This window comes from Lemur catta, chromosome 14 (genome assembly GCF_020740605.2).
Source record: "Lemur catta isolate mLemCat1 chromosome 14, mLemCat1.pri, whole genome shotgun sequence".
Classification (NCBI taxonomy): domain Eukaryota; kingdom Metazoa; phylum Chordata; class Mammalia; order Primates; family Lemuridae; genus Lemur; species Lemur catta.
In genome coordinates, this window is record NC_059141.1 from 16,153,683 (window position 1) to 16,160,727 (window position 7,045).

The following is a 7,045-nucleotide window of genomic DNA, read 5'->3' on the forward strand; positions in this document are numbered from 1 at the left end:
AAAAGTTTAAATAAAAATTATTTTCACTAAAATTATTAAGTACAATTTTAAAATTGTCCACAAGCATCATGGGAATGTTTATATCAGAGTTCTCAAACTTTCCTTAACAAAAGTTTAAGCTGTATTTTTTAAATAGTGACATTTTTTAAAAAGTTATTTTTCTCAAGCCCCCAAATAATTCTTGCTTTTCACGCTTTATTTGCAACCTAAAACATTACCACCTGATTTACATCAAACATTCACTAACCATCATTATATATCTGATCGTCTTTAGGCGCTTAGTGCCCAACACAAAGCCTAACACAATCTTACATATTTTGGGGGCTTCAATATGCTTTGTTCTTGTCCCAAATACTCATGTTCTATGTGTACTACTATAACCTATTATATAACACGAGGTGGGAAAAATTTAAAAAATACTGCAGCACTACCAGCCATTTAGCATGCTGAGTTCCCACAGTTGCTTAGTGGGTGTTCTGAAACTAGGCCATATTTCTAGTATTAAGAATTTCAAATCACTACATCCAAAGCACAGAAATGTCTTCAAGATTAAATCATAAAACTTTACTATTTTAAGCTGCCTAGTGTATAAGCATCCCATTTCTATGAGTTTATATTAGTAACTGTAATTAACACATGGTAGATAAACCAATATTTGTTTTAGCAACAAAATAAACTAGCTCTTCTATCTATCCTTATATAGTTATAGAAATCAAGAGATCACAATATTAAAATAAAATGTAATTCATCTGAATCAGAACTAAAGCTCTCCAGTGAAATTCTGAATTATATATCCCAGATATATGCAAACCAAAACTAAATTAAATATAATCTATTTCGGGTCACCAAATCTGTTAGACACCACATACTTTTAGCAAATAAGTAATTATGACCTCCAATCTAATTTTCCCAGTCCAGGTGACCATGAAATGCCAAGAGAATAAAGCTTATTCTCTTTAACAGAATAAAAGTTGCAGAAATACTTTTGTCATTTTGTCACATCATTGCAACATGTTGTTTTCACTCAAACTGATCAAGAAAAACATGTTCAGTTACTCAATTTTACCTATGTCATAGCTAAGTAAACAAAGAAACACATGGCAAGTATTAATATAAAATTTACCTCTGCAAATTATAAGGTAGTAATATTATACTGCACTGATTCAGTACTTTCAAATAATTATTTATACACTTTATTTTTGTTCAATAAATACTGGTACCTACTTGTACAATTTATTTTTGTTCAATAAATACTGGTACCTACTATGTTCCACCTCATTAAGCAAAGCTTTCCAATGAGAAAAGCTTAAATTGTTTTATTTTGGATGAGATTTTTCTCTGAAAAACAGTCTTGTGTTATCTTTAACAAAATTTACTACCATCAATTAACCTCTTCTCCATGATCCCAGATCATCATTATTGCCATACTATTTAGGTATGAAACAAAAGGAGTCTTGAAAGATTCTATGTATGTTTATCACATTAAGTTGCTGTAAACTGCTATTTTTAAAAAATGTCTTGCAACTGCTTTTTAAGCGTCTTTCCCCCTGCTCTTATTTTCAATTCTCTTAGGAGTAATTCCAGTACTTTTTATACATGGTTACCAAACTTTTTAAAAATGTACATTATGTGACAATAAAAATGTCTGAATTAAGGCTGGAGGGGCTCTAAGGACAGAATATTATGACATCTCTTTGCCCTTTTTACTGGCCTATTCAGTTTGCTTTGGGGCTCTAGACTATCAATTTAAAACTAATTTTCTACTTGGATCCTACAAAGTCTAATTATATACTGGAGAAATAGTAGTAAATAAGACAGACATACTCAATATTCATCTTGAGGCTTACAGTTTAGCAAAAGAGACAGACATCAAACATATCACAAAAGTGATGAGTGTTATAAAAAAGAGGAAGTACAGGTGCTAAGGGAACTTAAAACAAGAGAACCAAACTAGAGATCAAAGAAGGTCTCCCAAAGGATGGGATATAAAATGGAGGCCTGAAGGGTGATAAGAGTTCAGCCAGGTAAAGGGTGCATGGGGTAGTATCCATGCAGATAACACCAGAAAGTTTCAGTTTCCTAATAAATAACTCTGAGATAAATGAAGTGTTATAACATCTTTAAAGTAATTTCCAAAGTATGAAAATTATAAAAAGAAATTTCTTAAATTTCTATAAAGAAAATAACTACAAGAAGGAGTAAAACAAAAAGATGCAATATAAAAGAATGTTTTAAAAAGGAAAACTATGGCACTTTGGGGAAAATGGAGTTTGGGATCAAAATTGGCCTCACTATACCCTTGAAGAAATTACTCAATCATACTGTTTGAAAAAATTATTCAATCCTCATGTTCAGAAAACTTTTAAATCATAAAACCATACAAAACCTTCAAGGATATAACTGCTGGCAATTACTGATAATACAGTCTGACTTACCTAAAGAAGAGTGGCACTGTCCAGTGAGAAAAAATATATATATACATACTCAGAAGAGTAAATTTTAAATGATTATATAATAAAAACTTCCCATGAGTTCTAAGAAAGTTCATATATGTTACTCTTAACATGATGCATAAATGCTGTGAAAAAGATATTTAAATATGATTTTGAAACATATTATCATTATCCAAGTTCTAAGCCTGGGAATTATGCCCCACATTAGGCTGATGTATTCTCCTTACATCTAATTAAAATATTAATGAAAAATACACTAAGGTAAAAGTTTTAAATAATAATTTGGAGCATCCCCTCAATATTAATAAAGGTCCACAGTTCAAGGCCCAAATTAAATTAACAACACAAGAAATAATCTCTAAAAATATAAGCTTTAATGAAAGTCTACTGTATGACCTAATATTATTATAGGAATCCAAACTGTTATTCCCCTGAAATTCTCCAAATGGATCTTACCATATCTAAACTTTGTGCTTTTTCTACTTTCCACCTAGCCTACTTATTCCTCAAGAGTTAGTTCAGGTCCTATGCTCCAGTAAGCATTGCCAGTCTAAGTCTTAACTCATCTAAGTGTGTCAGTGTATACTCCTATTAAAGCACTTGTCACATCGTTTAACAATGAACTATTGAATTGTCCAGTTCATGTAACAAACTCTAAACTTATTGAAAGTAGGAAACATAGCATATTTATCATTGTATCCTCAGAGCTTGGAACACAGACGCCATTCAGTAGAAGTTTTCTGATATTAGTGAATATGAAACTGTAGCTAGTTAAGAAATATTTATAGAACAAAATTGAAAAGTTAAAGACTTCTTGCAAGATTGAGAAAGTCTTGAAAGCAGGAAGAAGTATTATACAACACTAAACTAGAGACTGAGAAAAACCAAATTTAACTAATAAAATTAAGTCCAAGTACTAGAAATTGTGTGTCACAACAGGGCATTTCCACTTTACCTCCAAGACATTAGAAAAACTAAAAGAAAAAAAGATTTACCTTTGGCAGCCATGAAATTACTTAAATGAAAATTGTATGATTTTTAAATAGTAATTGAGGGCAAAGTATTTCAACATTGGAAGTCTTCACAGTGTTACAAAGAGAAGATAGACATGCCCAAATAATTTATAAACGTCTTTCAGGTTTATTTCACATAGGGACCAATATTATACCCCCTTTTAAGGTCTACTGTAATGGTTTAGCTACAAACAATATGTTCATTCTTTCCCATGAAAGAATCTTTACCTTTTACAGCATGTACTACTTTTTGCAATCAGTTCTGATCTTTGGAGAAGTTGGAATGAGATATGTAGTGTGAAATCTAATTAGTTTTCTTTTAAATGTTGATAATGGGAACTGTATACTTTCTCAAGAAGCACATATGTTACCAACATCTCAAAAGCTTAAGAGTCCTTGGTAATCAGAGAGTATGCTTTTATGTGTTTGAACTTTGCTTTGCTGAATTAAAGATGCTGTATTAAAAAGTTAGGAACCAGGGGTAAACACCAAACAAAATCATAATGAACATTAGTTTATCTTAAAATAATAAAACTACATATTTTAGAATGTAAAATAGTTTCTCAGACTTATGCATGTTCCTTTCAACCTGTACTGCTTAACAAGCACTTTTCAGAACACTCTATATCAAGTTCAAGCATACCACAGGTCACTTGTAATTTAGAAATTTTTCAGAATTTAAAAGTCAGTTTGGACAGGAAGGTAGAAAAATAAAAATTTAACTACTATATCAACAGAGAAAATATTTCAAAAAAAATCTACAGGGCACAACTTTGATGCAGTGTAACAAGTAAATGAAACAATTTAGAAGACAGACTAAGCAGTTAAAACAGGGAATACAAGGATAGCAGATGCTATGTGTCCATAATTTAGTCTATGAAAGATTTAGCCTTAAATTATGTCTAACGTATAACTTATAATGCATGAAATATAAGTCTACCAATAAGCAAAAATATAACCAGCTTAATATTTGCAGTATTCATTTCTCAAGCATCACAGAAGAGTACTTAAAATGTTATCACTCTACTGTTAAATTACAGACAATTTCTATCTAATTCACCTAGTAAGAAAATTTACCAATTCTCTACCATCCTTATTAGGAAATGTCATTTTATATCTAGATTCCCTTTTAATTTGTATTTAATAAACAAATTCAAGAATTCTTCCAAGTCCAAGTTATAAACCTCAGAACTCAATGAAGGATATGACAGTTAACTTTTTTTTTATTGTTTTGGGTTTTGTCTTGTTTTAAGCATAAATTTTATGCTTTTTCATACATGAAGGATACATGAATGACACAGTAAACTGAATTCTAAAGATATTCATTTAATCTTCAGTCTTCAAAAATATACACCCTCATATCTACACATAGTTTAGAGTATATTTTTAGTCAAAACCAGATTATTTTCATATTTAAATATCTTCTTACTAAAAATTGAATATTTAAATTGTTTAAAGAATACAAGTCTTCTAGAAATATTAAATTATACAATATTGATAATCTAGCATATTTTCAAAACAAATATGATTGTAACTTAACTACCTGTATAATAAAGAATTCTAATTTTATTCACCGTTCTCCCACAATGCACATGGGTAAGCCAAGGTAAAAATATACCAGCGGCTATCCAGAAGACATCTTTGGGAGTATTCCATATAAAATTCCAGTTTATGTCTCTCTAAGGTGGGGGGAAAAAGTCATTCTGCCCTGTCCCAAGTGACAAAACAGTAATATTTTAAAAGCATAATTCCAGCAAGTTTAACAAAGGAATTTATAATTTTTGTGTTCCTATTTAAACATGAAATGTATCAACTTTCTGACTGGCTTGTAGTTCATAAGTTCATGTATGACACTTGCAACAATTACCAAAAAAACCCCAGCTCTGATCAACTTTCTGAATATGGTAGTATTCAGTAGTTAAAAACCTAAAAAATAATCCAGCTGCAAGCTATTAATGTGTATCTTAACATTACTCTTTAATCCATAACAGTTTATAACAAGAGAAAAATTTAAAAACTTGAAAATTACATTAATAATGAGAGATCAGAAAACAAATACCAACTTGAAATAAATGTAGCTGTTTCCTCAAAAAGTGAGCGAGCATCTTGGGAAAATGTAGTGCCCTTAGAGACAGGCCATAAAAATAACTTGAAACCAAAATTTCAAGAATATAGTATTTTATATGTTAGCTTTATATGACATTTAAGCCATCTGAAAGTTACAAACCTTAGACAAAGCCTTTGGTTTTGTCTGCAATCTATTTTTCAAATGCATATTCATAATTATATAAAATTTTAGTGTATTTTATGGCCAAATAAGGACAAAAGGTTTATCATATTCCATCTTAAGTTCCATATGTGGAGAATGATCATTTACATACTTTATTTCTAAAAATTCTTGTCACTGTCACATAGAAAAACATCAGCATTTGATAAATTCAAACTATAAATAGTTTACTGAATGTTACAAATTGTGTACAATAGCTAAGGCTCTTCAAATACATAGTAACAAACAGTTAAAGGGGCAAGGGCACAGCACGCAGGAGTGAGGGTAGAGATTAGTACACTAATAAACTGTGGTCTTTAAAACTACTTTTAATATTGATGCTACAATTTATATTCAAAAACACTTGGTTACACAAGCCTAAGGTAGGATTTTGAAAAACCTAACAAAAAATAAGTTTTTGATGCAGCAATCTCTGAGTAGACGTAGATGCTCCTGACATCTATGAAGAGTATACAAAAATTACACAGGTGTAAACCTAGAGACTGTTAGTTATCCCGCTGGAGGCAAATACTATACAGGCCACATCTGCAAACTAATTTTGCTTCAGCATCCCCAGAGACTTCGAAAATGTTTCTTTGGGTAGGTTGCAAAACAATGCTTCCTCTTTTATTCTCATCATCCCCATTATGATACAAAGCAACAGATAGACAAGAAAATCAAATCGCCAACTGTAAGGACTGAAAGCTTAAACACACACACACACACACACACACAAAGCATCTTCTTTGTAACTCCCCAAAACGGTATTCATTACACCTGTTTGTAAATCCACAGTTCCACAATAACTCAAACCCTCTGCTGATGAAAGGAAAGGAAAGAAAGAAGAGAAAGAAAAGCAAATTAATGCTCTGGAGTCATTATTCTTCTACCTAGGCATGGGGGGGGAGGGGGATGGTACAAAACAATGGATGCTGAGGGACTGGGGGAAAAATCGTTTTGCCCCGAAGCCTCTTGCGTTTTGAGCTTGGCGGGGGAGCGGGGGAGAGTTAGAACAGTTTTCCTCTAGCCCTCAAAGGTATGCTACCACGGAGAGAGGTTGCCATTAGGCATGTTCAACAAGGCGGTCTTAAATGGCTACAACTCGCTTTACCAAGCAACACACCCAAAGCCGATTCACCACTCCTCACCGAAGGTCTTTAGGGAGAGGAGCACGGGAGAGCGCGGTGGGCTTCGGGGCGGGGGCGAGGAGAGACCCCACCCTGTATCACCACCTCGGCACCTGGGCCCTCGCCAACCATTTCGTGGACCCCGGACGCCCGCAGCCTGGGCCCGCCGCCCCCGGGAGCCGAGCG

The 7,045-nt window shown here is 32.7% G+C and overlaps 1 protein-coding gene across 5 annotated transcripts in view; it reads right to left on the reverse strand.

Annotated features, from left to right (window-relative positions):
* The window catches only part of SHOC2 (SHOC2 leucine rich repeat scaffold protein), a 69,180-nt gene that overhangs the window by 60,860 nt on the left and 1,275 nt on the right, over positions 1–7,045 (reverse strand). The gene's annotated exons all lie outside the window — the stretch shown is intronic.